Genomic DNA, 16,528 nt, shown 5'->3' on the forward strand with positions numbered 1-16,528 from the left:
TTAAAACGGAAGCAAACGTAACGTGGATAGTCATATCTCAATTTGTCCAATAAAAATTATTGTTTGCAACTGTTGGACTAATGATTACACCCTAGATCAGCTAGATGCAGGCAAGTGTGTCACTGTCTGTTCATGTGTCACTGTCTGTCACCTCAAATCTTTCTCTCGACCAGTGTGCACCTACGTTGTAAACTTTCATTCATAGGCTAGGTTGAAGCAACCTCAAGATGGGTATAGGGACAATTCTAGTATCATGTAGTAGCCTAAACCTATCGATGTTATATTGAACTGGGTGAATGGAATATGAATGACAGTCATCCAATATGCTGTAATAGAAATAAGGCCATGCTCATAAAAAAAAAACATCCTCCCTCATCTGAAACGGCACAGACCGCCAATGCATCCTGTGATAAGGCAAATGTATGATTCAGATTAACAACAGTCATGTGGAAAGGTGGTTTGTATCATAAAAGCAAGGAAAAACAAGGTTAAAACCAGGACCTGCTTTTATTTTGACATATTGCTCATCTCTGGGCGAGTCAATACCTCAGATACAGTACAAATGTAGTACAAAATCATTAATCTGTAATATTGTGAGGCTGATGAGGAAAAATCGACATTTTAGCCCACTGGAAAATAAGTAAATGACTAAAACATCTGACATACATCAATGCCAACAATAGCATTGTTTTTATTTATTTTATTTTATTTTGTTCTGTTAATTTAATGGAAAAAAGCCCAATTTGGAGTTAGGCCATTTGTAGTATACATACCTTCTCTGGTAGAGTCTGTTTCAATGAAATTATTCAATGTCTGATGCCATATTTCCATGAAATACAAATCTGAGGAATATTGTGTAAAACTGAAAACACAACATTAGGCTACTATTTGGTTAGGCTGCTTTGGCCATGGCCTGTTCATGAGAGGGGAAAACTGAGATGTGGCTAACGTTACGCCATGCTGAGAAACTTCCTCTTTTTGGCAGTGTGTGTATATGAGTGGTGGCGGCATTCAACATCCGCTGTAGCCTCATTTTCCAGGGTACCAAGCTTGATCATGTACACTACAGACAGAAAAACAGTTAAATCACTAGTTTATAATATAACAATTACAATTTTGCATGTGCATCATCAATACACACGAGAAAAAATACACAAACGGTATAGGGGGTGCGGTGCAGGAAAGGGTAAAACTAAAATTAATCCAAACTTACACATTGTTCAAAAACATGGTGTTGCTTATGATGAGAAAGGTAAAACATTGTACTCTTTTTTTTTTATACATTTGATTTCAAATCTGGGCCAAACTTCTGACAACGTTCCTGTGGTCCGTTTTCTTGTAAGTGTGATGTCTGCAATAAGAATAGGTCCTTACTTTTAAGTAAATACGAATGTGTAGCTACGTTCCGCTACCTGACTGAGTCTACATTCAACATGTCTGCCCAAGATTCCCAAATAGCTTGTTCAAAGCATCCCTCTACTCACCTGAAAGATACAAAATCCTCCTGGTTGGCAAATGTGATAACTCGTCTACTGTCCTCTTTAGGCACTGGGAACAAATACTTGAGGATATTGGAAACCTGATTGGGAGATATTTACTTACAGTCAGTGTCAGAAACATTTGGATGCACTAACAGTATTGGGGTAAACATTTATTGAGAATTGTGAAGTGCCAAGTCCCTCACCCTCTGGCCAAGTCGTGAGGAGAAGTTGTGAAAAATGAGGTGGGGGTAGGCCTCAGACATGGTTCCAATGTCCGGCACATGGTCCCGTGTAGCTCAGTTGGTAGAGCATGACGCTTGCAAAGCCAGGGTTGTGGGTTCGATTCCCACGGGGGACCAGTATGAAAAAAATATATATATGCACTCACTAACTGTAAGTTGCTCTGGATAAGAGCGTCTGCTAAATGACTAAAATGTAAAATCATGTCTCATTACCATATTGTAAAGGGTGAAGTACGCAGTTGGTCCAAAAGGTAGGTGGCACACCACCAGCCCATCTATACAGTTCACACAGGCAATATAAAAGTAGTTATTTTAAAGTTCCCTCGATGCAGTGTTTTTACTTGGAAAGATGCATTCCAGCCTGTAAAAAATCTAATAAAAGCATATATATACACACATATACATACACACACAAACTACCGGTCAAAAGTTTTACAACACCTACTCATTCAAAGGTTTTTCTTTATTTTTACTATTTTCTACATTAATAGTGAATAATAGTGAAGACATCAAAGCTATGAAATAACACATATGGAATCATGTAGTAACCAAAAAAGTGTTAAACAAATCAAAATATATTTTATATTTGAGATTCTTCAAAATAGCCACCCTTTGCCTAGATGACAGCTTTGCACACTATTGGCATTTTCTCAACCAGCTTCATCTGGAATGCTTTTCCAACAGTCTTGAAGGAGTTCCCACATATGCTGAGCACTTGTTGGCTGCTTTTCCTTCACTCTGCGGTCTGACACATCCCAAACCATCTCAATTTAATTGAGGTGGGTGGATTGTGGAGGCCAGGTCATCTGATGCAGCACTCCATCACTCTCCTTCTTGGTAAACTAGCCCTTACACAGCCCGGAGATGTGTTGGGTCATTGTCTTGTTGAAAAACAAATGATAGTCCCACTAAGCCCAAACCAGATGGGATGGCGTATCGCTGTAGAATGCTGTGGTAGCCATGCTGGTTAAGTGTGCCTTGAATTCTAAATAAATCACAGACAGTGTCACCAGCAAAGCCCCCCGACACCACAACACCTCCTTCTCCACCCACACCGCGTCTCACAAAGACACAGCAGTTGGAACCAAAAATCTCCAATTTGGACTCCAGACCAAAGGACAAATTGCCACCGATCTAATGTCCATTGCTCGTGTTTCTTGGCCCAAGCAAGTCTCTTCTTCTTATTGGTGTCCTTTAGTAGGGGTTTCTTTGCAGCAATTCGACAATGAAGGCCTGATTCATACAGTCCCCTCTGAACAGTTGATGTTGAGATATGTCTGTTACTTGAACTCTGTGAAGTACTTATTTGGGCTGCAATTTCTGAGGCTAGGAACTCTAAATAACTTATCCTCTGCAGCAGAGGTAACTCTGAGTCTTCCATTCGTGTGGCGGTCCTCATGAGAGCTAGTTTAATCATAGCGCTTGATGGTTTTTGAAACTGCACTTGAAGAAACTTTAAAAGTTCTTGAAATGTTCCATATTGACTGACCTTCATGTCTTAAAGTGTTACGCTATGGTTAACCCAGCACTCAGAGAAACAAAACACGACTAAGGGAGTGGAAGAAACAAAAATTATTTTAATAAAAGTTCAATTTGTCTTAGTCCAAAAAACAACTGAAGAAAAGGAACAGAGTGGGCTAGTCGGCTCCGGAGGAAGGAGAGGCTGAGGCAGGCAGGCAGGCAGGCAGGCAGGCAGGCAGGCAGGCAGGCAGGCAGGAAGGCAGGCAGGCAGGTTGGGAGGTATGTCTGAACTGAAGACAAAACAAACGACAGGTTAAGGAGAGTAAAAGCCAGGCTGAAGACAAAGACAATTTAACTTTACTGGTGAGCCAAGTTACCGCTCTAGTAAGAACAACGATCTGGCGCCGGTGGAGAGCCATGCCCAGGAATTAGTAGTGCAGGTTGATGAGAGAATAGGATGCAGCTGCGTAGGCAGGAATCACTGGAAACAACCCGCAGCTGCACAGGAGAGGCAGATCCTGAGCACGCCCCCCGATCCACTCCATACACACCCACATAAAGGACACAAACACACATACAGAAACTGTCACGATTCAGACAGACGACCAGAGGACCACAATTGCGTCACACCAGAAAGTTTATTAAACTTAAGGGAAAAGGGAAGTAGGGAGTGAATGAAGGCTCCAGGGGTAACAGGGATCCCGTCCAATGCGCTGGGTCTGTGCCCCCCCCAGTGGCAGCGATGCGTCCTATGAAGCCGGTGGTGGGTGGTCCAGAAGTCCTGGGGGGGGGGGAGACACAGACACAACAGGGCGGAATGAAACCAGGCAGCAGTACAGTTCAAGGGAATCCAAAATACGTAGTAGCAAGGCAGAAGGCTGGTCAGAGTTACCGGGATTGAAGAGTAGTCAGGAGTCGTAATGGCAGAAGCAGGTCTGGATCTCCTAAGGCAGAAGAGTATCCAATAAACAGGCAGGTCCGGGGGTCACAAAACCAGGGTGAGCCAGAAGCGCGAGCAAACAGGTTCCGGGTGTGAGCTTTGCAGACGATCTGACACCGGAGAGCTGAAAGACAGGGCCTTAAATACTGGGAGAGGTTAGTGGGTAATGCAGCGCAGCTGGCAGAGTAATTAGAGCCGAGCAGAGCAGGGACAGGTGGAGCTAGTTAGGCTGAGTAGAGAGAGGGAGGTGAGCAGAGTGGAAGATAGTGGAAACCAATTAAGGTGGTAACCCGGTGGAGTGAGAGGGCTCATGACAGAACCCCCCCCCCAAGGGACGGCCCCAGAAGTCCCAAGAGCAACACCACGCCGGGCGGGAGGAGGGGAGCCGGAGGAGGGCTAGAACTCCTCCGAACGGTCCGAGTGAACGTCCTCATCCTCGGAGGAAGCCGGAGGGCCGTGGTCGGGAGATGGGACAGGTCCCGAGACAGGATCAGGCACAGGACAGGAAGCCGAGCGGGCCGGACGGTTAGGGACCCCTCTGGGGCGGCCCCTACGGATTGCAGGTTGATCAGGATGCCGTTGGTGGAAAGCGGTGATGAGAGTCCTATCCACAATCCGACTAGCTGGCACCCAGGTCCTTTCCTCAGGTCCATAGCCCTCCCAGTCAATGAGGTACTGGAGACCCCTACCCCTCCGTCTGGACCGAAGCAGGCGGCGGACGGTGTAAACCAGACCACCATCGACGAGCCGTGGAGGAGGAGGACCAGGCGCAGCAGGGACCAGCGGACTCTCATGGATGGGCTTAATCTTAGACACATGGAAAGTGGGGTGCACCCTCAGGGAATTAGGCAGTTGGAGCCGGACAGCAGTTGGGCTAATCACTCTTATGATAGGGAATGGGCCAATGAACCGAGGTGCCAGCTTCTGCGACTCCACCCTGAGTGGCAGGTTCTTCGATGACAACCACACCCTTTGACCAACATGGTAGGTGGGAGCAGGAATTCTCCGACGGTTGGCCCCGGTAGTGTAGCTGGCAACGGACCTGAGGAGTGTGGCTCGGGCTTGTGACCAGGTGCGGCGACATCGACGGGCAAAAGCAAGTGCAGATGGGCAAGTAACCTCCTCCTCCTGGCTGGCAAATAGAGGAGGCTGGTATCCATAAACACATTGGAAAGGGGACATACCGATGGCAGAGCAGGTCAGAGAATTGTGTGCGTACTCCACCCATGTCAATTGCTGCGACCAGGAGTGGGGGTTGCGTGAAGTCATGCATCGCAGTGCCTTCTCGAGCTCCTGATTAGCCCGCTCTGACTGCCCATTGGATTGGGGATGGAATCCGGAAGTCAGACTGACTGTGGCTCCCAGCAGGTGACAGAACTCCTTCCAAAAAGCGGAGGAGAATTGTGGACCACGGTCAGAAACAACATCCCTTGGCAGTCCGTGGATCCGGAAGACGTGTTCCAGGACCACCTGGGCGGTCTCCTTGGCGGTTGGGAGCTTGGGGAGGGGAATGAAGTGTGCCATCTTGCTGAAACGGTCAACGATGGTGAGAATGACGGTCATGCCACTTGAAGGGGGCAGCCCCGTGACAAAGTCAAGGGCGATGTGAGACCAGGGACGTCTGGGCACAGGCAGGGGCTGCAGCAATCCGGCTGGGGGCTGGCAGGACGACTTGTGTTGGTTGCAGATGGGGCAGGCTTGGACGAATTCCCGTACATCCTTCCTCAGAGAGGGCCACCAGAACCTCTGGGCGAGCAGGTTGTAAGTGCGGGTGGAGCCAGGGTGACAAGCTAGGCGGGAGTCATGTCCCCACTGAATGACCTGGGACCTCAGGTTTTCGGGGGACAAAAAGGCGGTCAGCTGGGCAAGTGCTGGGACCTGGCTGGTTACGGAGAGCCTCCAGCACCTGTTCCTCAACAGCCCAGGTCAGAGCTGCAACGATGCAGGGACTTGGCAGAATCGACACAGGGTCCTTGGAGGGGGTGTCATCCTTCTGGAATTGACGGGAGAGGGCGTCTGGCTTGGTGTTGCGTGATCCAGGCCGGTATGACAGAGTGAAATTAAACCTGGTGAAGAACAGGGCCCAGCGGGACTGCCTGGAGTTCAACCGTTTGGCCGTGCGGATGTACTCCAAGTTCTTATGATCGGTCCAAACGAGAAATGGAATGGTGGACCCCTCCAGCCAGTGACGCCACTCCTCCAAGGCAAGCTTCACAGCCAGCAGCTCACGGTTCCCTATGTCGTAATTGCACTCAGAGGGGGACAACCGACGTGAGAAAAAGGCACAGGGATGGAGCTTCCTATCCTCCGCAGCCCACTGAGAAATCACAGCACCAACTCCCACATCCGAGGCGTCCACCTCCACAATGAATTGCCGGTCCACATCAGGCATCTGGAGGATGGGAGCGGAGGTGAACCTCACCTTGAGGGTACTGAAGGCTTTGTCGGCTGCTGGGGTCCAGGTGAAGGGGTTGCTTGGTGCTGGTTAGAGCAGTGAGAGGGGCAGCAACGGTACTGTAGTTCCGGATAAACTTCCTATAGAAGTTAGCAAACCCCCAGAAACTGTTGCAGCTTCTTTCTGTTCTCCGGAACTGGCCACGAAGTGACTGCTGATACTTTGGCAGGATCCATTTGGATACTTCCTTCTGCCACTATGTACCCCAGGAAGGCCACTGTCTTGACGTGAAACTCACATTTCTCTGCCTTGGCGTAGAGGGAATTCTCCAGAAGACGATGAAGGACTTGCTGGACATGGCGGGTGTGTTCAGACAGGTTTCTGGAGTAAATTAAGATGTCATCCAGGTAAACGAAGACAAACTTGTTTAACATGTCCCGCAGTACATCATTCACTAGAGCCTGGAACACAGCAGGAGCATTGGTGAGGCCAAAAGGCATAACCAGATACTCGTAGTGGCCTGTTGGTGTATTGAATGCGGTTTTCCATTCATCTCCCTCCCGGATCCGCACTAGGTGGTAAGCGTTTCTGAGATCCAACTTGGTAAAAACAGTGGCTCCCTGGAGCAACTCAAAAGCAGAGGTGAGCAGAGGCAGAGGGTAACGGTTTTTCACTGTGATGTCGTTGAGTCCCCTGTAGTCGATGCAGGGGCGAAGAGATCCGTCCTTCTTCCCCACAAAGAAGAAGCCAGCACCAGCAGGAGATGAAGATGAACGGATTAATCCTGCGGACAGAGAGCCATTGATGTAGTCCTCCATGGACTTTCTTTCAGGAGCAGACAACGAATAAAGACGACCCCTTGGAGGAGCTGTTCCAGGGAGGAGGTCGATGGCACAGTCGTACGGTCGGTGAGGGGGCAGAGATGTGGCTCTTGCTTTGTTAAACACCTCTCTGAGACCATGGTAGCATTCTGGGACATTGGAGAGGTCAGGAGCGGAGTTAGTAGGTACTGGCCGAGGGGGTAGTGCGGCAGCAAGCAGGCAGGTTCGGTGGCAGTCCTCTCCCCACTCCCTGATCACCCCGGTCACCCAGTCGAGCTGAGGGTTGTGCCGGCGGAGCCATGGGTAACCCAGGATGAGGGGTTGGCCTGGAGAGGGGGAGCAGGTGAAACTGGATAGTTTCTTGATGGTTTCCGGACAGACCCATCGAGACCGGGGCCGTGACATGAGTGACCGATCCGAGTAAGTGTCCGTCCAGTGCCCGGGCAGGAATAGGAGGTGTCAAACGGAGGTTCTCCAGTCCCAGTTGGCGTGCCAGCTTGACGTCCATTATGTTGGCTTCGGCGCCAGAATCCACCAGAGCAGCCAGGGTGTGAGTTGAGTCAGAGAGGCGGAGGTGAACTTGCAGCAGGGGTTTGCGGTCGGAGGACTGGATGGTCATTGAACTCGACCGGACTCCCCCTACGCCCGGTGAGCTTCGGCCCTTTAAAGGGCAGGTTACCACACGATGTCCATCACCTCCACAATAGAGGCAGAGGTTTGAGGTGAAGCGGCGCTGGCGCTCTGCAGGAGTGAGGGAGGCTCGCCCAATCTCCATAGGCTCAGACTGATCAAGCTGACCTGGGTGAGTGGCAGTAGATGACAGGAGCCCAGTCGGATCTCTCCGAATGCCGGTAGTAGGTGGACCTTGGCGCCCCCTCTCACGACGACGGGTCTGTATCCTTCTGTCGATCCTGACAGTCAGTGCGATGGCTTCATCAAGAGTGGAAGGCAGTTCATGGGAGACCAACTCGTCCTTGATATAGTCAGCCAAACTATGGAAGAACGCGTCCACCAACGGTGGTGTGTTCCAAGAACTTCGTCTAGCCAGGGTTCGGAAGTCGATGGAATGGTCTGCGACTGTACGTCTGCCTTGTCGAATACTGAACAGTTCACGAGACGCCTCTGCGGTGGGTGAATCCAGGTCAAACACCTTCAGCATCTCCTCAGCAAACAGGTCGAAGGTTGCACATGCGGGGGTTTGACGTTCGAACTCTGCTGTTCCCCAGAGTCGAGCTCGGCCCGTCAGGTGAGTGATGGCATACCCAACTTTAGCCCCCTCCGTGGCGAAGGTCCTTGGCTGCAAGGAGAACTGAAGTCGGCAGCTAGTCAGGAATGGCCGGACCTGGGTTGAATCGCCGTTGAACCGCTCGGGGTTTCCAATCTTGGGTTCGGAGCAGCGGCTGCAATGACCGGGGCAGGTAACTCGGGGGCTGGGCTGGTGGGCAGACTGGCTGGGGTAAGGTTGGTGAGGAGTTGAATGAGCATGGCGAGTTGTTGTTGCTGCTGCTGGAACTGCTGCTCATGCTCATCGGTTTCCATGTCGGGAAAGTGTGCGCTGAGTCCATAATGGTCAGATCGTACTGTCACGATTCAGACAGACGACCAGAGGACCACAATTGCGTCACACCAGAAAGTTTATTAAACTTAAGGGAAAAGGGAAGTAGGGGAGTGAATGAAGGCTCCAGGGGTAACAGGGATCCCGTCCAATGCGCTGGGTCTGTGCCCCCCCCAGTGGCAGCGATGCGTCCTATGAAGCCGGTGGTGGGTGGTCCAGAAGTCCTGGGGGGAGACACAGACACAACAGGGCGGAATGAAACCAGGCAGCAGTACAGTTCAAGGGAATCCAAAATACGTAGTAGCAAGGCAGAAGGCTGGTCAGAGTTACCGGGATTGAAGAGTAGTCAGGAGTCGTAATGGCAGAAGCAGGTCTGGATCTCCTAAGGCAGAAGAGTATCCAATAAACAGGCAGGTCCGGGGTCACAAAACCAGGGTGAGCCAGAAGCGCGAGCAAACAGGTTCCGGGTGTGAGCTTTGCAGACGATCTGACACCGGAGAGCTGAAAGACAGGGCCTTAAATACTGGGAGAGGTTAGTGGGTAATGCAGCGCAGCTGGCAGAGTAATTAGAGCCGAGCAGAGCAGGGACAGGTGGAGCTAGTTAGGCTGAGTAGAGAGAGGGAGGTGAGCAGAGTGGAAGATAGTGGAAACCAATTAAGGTGGTAACCCGGTGGAGTGAGAGGGCTCATGACAGAAACAACAGACAAAGAGGGGACAAAACAAGGAGGAAGGGAAACAGAAAAGGGAGAGACAAGCTGCCCACATAACATAAAGTAATGATAGACTGTCGTTTCTCTTTGCTTATTTGAGCTGTTCTTGCCATAATATGGACTTGGTCTTTTACCAAATAGGGCTATCTTCTGTATACCTACCTTGTCACAACACAACTGATTGGCTCAAACGCATTAAGAAGGAAAGAAATTCCACAAATTTACTTTTAAGAAGGCACACCTGTTAATTGAAATGCATTCCAGGTGACTACCTCATGAAGCTGGTTGAGAGAATGCCAAGAGTGTGCAAAGCTGTCGTGAAGGCAAAGGGTGGCTATTTGAAGAATCTCGAATATAAAATATATTTTGATTTGTTTAACACTTTTTTGGTTACTACATGATTCCCTATGTGTTATTTCATAGTTTTGATGTCTTCAGTATTATTCTACAATGTAAAAAATTGTAATAATAAAGAAAAAACGTTGAATGAGTAGGTGTGTCCAAACTTTTGACTGGTAGTGTACATTACATTTGAGTCATTTAGCAAACACTCACATTCAGAGCGACCCACAGGAACAATCAGGGTCAAGCACCCCGCTCAAGGGCACATCGACAGATCGCCCACCCAGTCGACGCAGGGACCCGTACCAGCAACCTCTCGGCCTCTGGCCCAACTGTCCAAGCACCCCCGAAAACCTCAGAGTTTTTAAACCACTCCTGCACAGGCACGTTTCACTTGCCTTTTAAACTCTGACCATATTTTTTTGTATTACCTTGTGTGGAGCTTTAATTTCATGACCTCCCCTGTTCATACGCTGAGCCCCAGGGAAGATCAGCTTCACCTCCTGTCAACAGCAATCATTGCACGTCAGCAAAAATTGAGGGCAAGTCATTATTACTTGTATAAAACGTAATCTATTATACTGTCTGCTAGTGCCTTCTTGGGAATAATTTTTCCTGATTACAATATGCTCTGTAATAGAGGTGGAGCAGAGGATAGACATTGAATAAGAATTGAGACATAAATGAACATACCTTGACAAACATCTTGAGTCGAGAGCTGGGGTGTCTTGATGTTGTGACCATGACCTTTAGATCCTCCACTCCAGCCCATTTATACTCATCATCCATGTGAGAGCTGACACCTGCACACACAGAGTATCTCTCAGTCACTGTTTGCTAATTTTTTATGGGATACTGTGGTAAGGCTGCTTTTGCCATTGGCAGTCCATGAGATGTGTTGTCAACATAATAGAGAAGACAACACTGAGGCTGCGTCCCAAAGGGCACCCTATACCGTAGATAGTGCAATACTTTTGACCAGAGCCCTATGGGCGGTGATCAAGAGTAGTGCACTATATAGGGAATAGGGTGTTGTTTGAATGTTGATGTGCAGAAACAAACCTTCTGCTCCCTCATCGTCATACTCCAGCAATTTCTGTAACTGTACAGCTTCTCTGCGAACATCAGTAGGGATGAGACGATTGTCAGTAGGGTAAAACGAAAGTCAATGACTTAGAACTAGTTACAGGTACCCAAATTGTAATTTGTTATCACTGCCATCTTAAAAAGTCTCAAGGTGTTTTAGATTGTTCATCCATCATCCACCCACCAATCTCCTCCATTACATGCAGTCCTCACCATCAAGAGCAGATTTCAGCTTCTGTTTTTTCTCCTCTATCATCCGCACTCTGTCCTCCTGGGTCTTCCTATACAGGTACTCCCGTCTCAGTCTTGTCTCTCGACGAAGCTACAATCATCAGACACAAACACACCATGATGAACATTAGAATGCTGACAGCATTGTACTGTTCATCATGGCTCAGAAATGATACAGAATAGTAATACCACACAGCTGACACACAAGAATTGCAGAAAAAAACACTCTAAAATCAAACACAAGGATTGCTCAGATAGACCACTCTATAATCCAAGATCAGTACTAGTGAAATTACTCACTCACTCACACACACACACACACACACACACACACACACACACACACACACACACACACACACAAGCTACTGCGAGGAAGTCACCAACACTCTTTTCCATTGGATAAGCCAACAGCCAATGGGAGTGTGCGAAACTGGCTAGACCATGGAAGTTAGACGTTTCAAAATAAAAGCCCCAAGTACGAGCTATCAAAGGAAAAGTCCCAAGTACAAGCCATAAACAACGTTGAACATGCACAGGAAATGCATTTCACATTTGCATGTTTGATTCATTAGCTCTTTTTATTTTTCCCAGATCTCAGAAAAAGGTTTAAGTAGACCATATATTTCTAATTGTGTTGCTGCGTACTTAACCAGACGATGAATATGATGATATCTCCTCTCTGCCCAGAAAACTACAATTTAAACTACCATTCACCAGCTCTGCAAGCGTTATAATGTCAAAATAGGTTCGTTACTCACCAAATATGTCTGCTTGCCCTGTCTGCAAACTATTGATAGTTGCAGGCAGGAAAACAACATTTTGAACTAAAACTAAATAAAAACGAGAAAATCGGGTCTGAAAACTAACTGAAACTAAAGTGAATTTGTAATAGAAATAAAAACTAATGAGCTGAAATAAAATATACCAGAAATGTTCCATATGCACAAAAATATTATTTCTCTCAAATTTGGTGCACAAATTTGTTTACATCCCTGTTAGTGAGCATTTCTCCTTTACCAAGATAATCAATCCACCTGACAGGTGTGGCATATCAAGAAGCTGATTAAACAGCATGATCATTACATAGGTGCACCTTGTGCTGGGGACAATAAAAGGCCACTCTAAAATGTGCAGTTTTGTCACACAACACAATGCCACAGATGTATCAAGTTTTGAGGGTGCTCCCCTCCGGCGCTCTGATTCGCCGGTCTACTGAGCCACCGGTCTGAGCGCACCACCTCGGCAACACTGGAATGGAAACCCAATGCACCCTAATCACCTCCAGCGCACCTGCACCTCATCATCTCATCACTACCCCTATTTAGCCCTGGACTGTTCTGTAGGATGTTGTGTGTGATTGTTTTGCTTCGTGTCATGAACTCTATCTTTGTTAATTCTCTTCGTCATTGTTTGAGTAAACATTGACCTTGTTAATTCCTGCGTCTGCGTCCTGCCTCTTTGTATACTCAGTACTCGTCACGGAATCACACACCAAACGAAAATGGATGCAGCAGGAGTTTCCCAGTGCCTCGACCAGCACCAGCAGCAGCTTGCCCAGTTGAACGTCGCTTTGCAGGAAGTGCTCCAAACTCTGCATAATCTGCCCAGCGCTCCAATTCTACCTCAGGGAGCAGCGAGTGCCTCCAATCCACCTGTCTGGGAAGGAGAGGAGGCAGTGGCACTACCCTACCCCACCTTCCTCGCTCGGTTCAGGGTGGTGTTTGATCATCCCACGGAGGGAAAGGACGGGGGTGAGCGTCTCCTCCATCTACAACAGAGAGAGGGTCCCACGTCCGAGTATGCTCTGAGCTTTCGCACGGTGGCGGCGTCTTCCGGCTGGAATGAGCTTGCTCTGCGCACGGCCTTCAGGAGAGGCTTACGGGAGGACATTAAGACGGAACTCGCATGTCGGGACAATGAGATGGACCTTGATACCGTTATCACCACGTCCATCCGTCTTGACGAAATGTTGCGAGAGAGACGGCGTTCCCAACACCTCCCAGGGCTTCGACACTCACCCAATCTAAGCTATGGAAGCAGCCCTGATTCTGAGGCCTCACCCATGGAGGTGGGCAGCACCCCCTACACCACCACGGCACACAGATCTCCTGGCGGCTCCCTATCTAGGCGGTATGACTCCCGTCGCCGCTCCGTGAGTGTGACGTCATCTCCTATCACAAAACCATTGTTTTTAGTTCACATAACGGTGACTGGTGATTCCTTATCTTCCATTTCTACTGCAATGATAGATTCCGGATCAGCTGGGAACCTTATAAATAGGGAGCTGGTTTCTGAATGGGGGTTGCCCACCATGCCACTGCCATCTCCACAACACGTCACCTCATTGGACAATCAACCCCTTGGGTCAGGCACCATTACGCATGTCACTCTCCCCATCACCATCACCATTCCCACACTACCGGAGCACCACGAGGAGCTGTCATTCCACATCGTCACGTCACCCCTTCACTGGATCGTCTTGGGATTGCCCTGGCTCAGACTACACAACCCCACCATCAATTGGATCACCAAGAGGATCACAGCCTGTTCCACCTCATGCCGGAAGACCTGCCTGCCAGTGGTTTGTTGTTCCACGTCAGTGGAGAGTCCGGAGTCCGCCCTCCAGCCCAACATTCCACGTGAGTATGCAGATCTCTCCAATGTCTTCTCTTCATCTAAGGCTTCGTGTCTCCCTCCTCACAGGTCCTGGGATTGCGCCATTGACATGCTGGAGGGACAACACCCCCCGAAGAGTCGCATTTACCCCCTTTCCATGGCGGAGAATGAGGCCATGGAGAAGTATGTGGCGGAGACCCTGAAACAGGGGTTCATCAGACGCTCTGCCTCCGCCATCTTCTTCTTCGTGGCCAAAAAAGACGGAGAACTGAGACCATGCGTTGACTACAGGGGGCTGAACGCAGTCACCACCAAGTACCGGTACCCCCTCCCTCTGGTTCCATCGGCCATCGAGCAGCTACTAGGGGCCCGGTACTTTACCAAGTTGGACCTGAGGAGTGCCTACAACCTGATCCGAATCCGGGAAGGAGACGAGTGGAAGACGGCATTCAGCACTACCTCAGGCCACTATGAATACTGTTTCATTCCCTACGGTCTCGCCAACACACCATTTGTGTTCCAGTCCTTTGTCAATGACGTGTTCCGGGACATGCTGAGTAGACAGGTGGTGGTGTACATCGACGATATCCTGATCTACTCGGCTACATTCGAGGAGCATGTCAGGTACATCCGAGCTGTCCTACTCCGCCTCCGGGAACACAGCCTGTTGGTGAAAGGGGAGAAATGCGAATTCCACCAACAGGCCATCTCCTTCCAAGGATACAGGATCAGTCCTCAGGGGGTGTTCATTTAAGGAGTGAAGACGGACGCCGTCAGGTCATGGCCAGTTCCCACCACCATCAAGGGCCTACAGAGCTTCCTGGGCTTCGCCAATTTCTACCGGCGTTTCATCAGGTCCTTCAGCTCCATAGCCGCCCCACTCACCTCTCTCCTTAAGGGTGGGCCTCAGAAGCTGACCTGGAACCCTGAGACTGACGATGCCTTCAAGATGCTGAAGGAGAGGTTCACCACAGCGCCCATCCTAAAACACCCAGATCCCTCATCCTTTCATCCTGGAGGTGGACGAATCGGAGGAGGGCGTGGGTGCGGTCCTCTCCCAGCGGCACGGTAAGCCAGAGAAAATGCATCCCTGTGCCTTTTTCTCAAAAAAGCTTACCCCCGCAGAGAGGAACTATGGAGACAGGGAGCTGTTGGCGGTGGTCCTCGCTCTGAAGATATGGAGACACTGGCTGGAGGGTGCAGTCCATCCATTCCGGATTCTTACTGACCACTGGAATTTGGAGCACACACGGGCAGCAACACTGATGAACTCTCGACAAGCCAGGTAGTCTTGGGGTACCAGCCGGCCCTGGCCCCTTGGACACCCAGCCAGACCGACGCGCCCGCTGTCGACGAGTGGTTCCACAGGGCCGGACAGGTCTGGGACGCCGCCAATGTCCATCTCCAGAGGGCCATTCATCAGCAGAAGGACCAAGCCAACCGCCACCGCAGTGAGGCCCCTGTATTCCAGCCTTGGGATTGTGTCTGGCTGTCCACAAAAAACCTCCCTCTCCGCCTGCCCTGCAAGAAACTGAGTCCACGGTTTGTGGGGCCGTTTAAGGTCCTCCGGCAGATAAATGAGGTATTGTACCGGCTGCTCCTTCCCCCTCACTACCGTGTCTCACCCACTTTTCATGTGTCTCTCCTCAGGCCGGTGGTTCCTGGTCCTCTGGCGGATGCCGATCCCCGGGGTACGCCTCCTTCACCCCTGGACATTGACAGGAGTCTGCCGTATGCGGTGAGGGATCTGCTCCAGGTTCCATGGGGGACGGCTCCATTACCTTGTGGACTGGGAGGGGTATGGTCCTGAGGAGAGGAGCTGGGTTCCGGCTGGGGACGTTCTGGACCCCAACCTAATTCGGGACTTCCACCGTTGCCGCCCTGACCGGCCCGCTCCTCGTCCTCGGGGTTGTCCTCCTGGCCGGCGACGTCCAGCGGCTGGAGCGCGTCCGGGGGAGGGGTACTGTCATGTCTCCTCCTGGTGCTCCCCTCCGGCGAATTCGCCGGAGGGGAGCCACCGGTCTGAGCGCACCACCTCGGCAACACCGGAATGGAAACCCAATGCACCTTAATCACCTCCAGCGCACCTGCACCTCATCTCATCTCTACCCCTATTTAGCCCTGGACTGTTCTGTAGGATGTTGTGTGTGTGTGTGAATGTTTTGCTTCGTGTCATGTACTCTATCTTTGTTAATTCTATTTGTCATTGTTTGAGTAAACCTTGACCTTGTTAATTCCTGTGTCTGCATACTGCCTCTTCGTATACTCATTACTCGTCACATGCTGACAGCAGGAATGTCCACCAGAGCTGTTGACAGAGAATTGAACGTTAATTTCTCTACCATAAGTCTAGAGAATTTGGCAGTGCGTCCAACCGGCCTCACAACCTCAGACCACGTGTAACCACGCCATCTCAGGGAAGCTCATCTGCGTGCTCTTCGTCCTCACCAGGGTCTTGACCTGGCGTCATAACCGACTTCAGTGGGCAAATACTCATCTTCGATAGCCACTGGCACACTGGAGAAGTGTGCTCTTCACAGATGAATGCCGGGTATGGTGTCGTGTGGGCGAGTGGTTTGCTGATGTCAACATTGTGAAAAGAGTGCCCCATGGTGGCGATGGGGTTATGGTATGGGCAGGCATAA

At 49.9% G+C, this 16,528-nt stretch overlaps 1 non-coding gene and 1 pseudogene across 1 annotated transcript; one reads left to right on the forward strand and one right to left on the reverse strand.

The window, feature by feature from the left end:
• Positions 1-671: 671 nt before the first annotated feature.
• LOC121584001 lies at positions 672-15,853 on the reverse strand (annotated as a pseudogene).
• On the forward strand, positions 1,765-1,840 carry trnac-gca. The gene has a single exon. It is a non-coding gene; the product is annotated as a tRNA-Cys (tRNA).
• Positions 15,854-16,528: the final 675 nt, after the last annotated feature.

Source organism: Coregonus clupeaformis, chromosome 16, assembly GCF_020615455.1.
Source record: "Coregonus clupeaformis isolate EN_2021a chromosome 16, ASM2061545v1, whole genome shotgun sequence".
Lineage (NCBI taxonomy): Eukaryota > Metazoa > Chordata > Actinopteri > Salmoniformes > Salmonidae > Coregonus > Coregonus clupeaformis.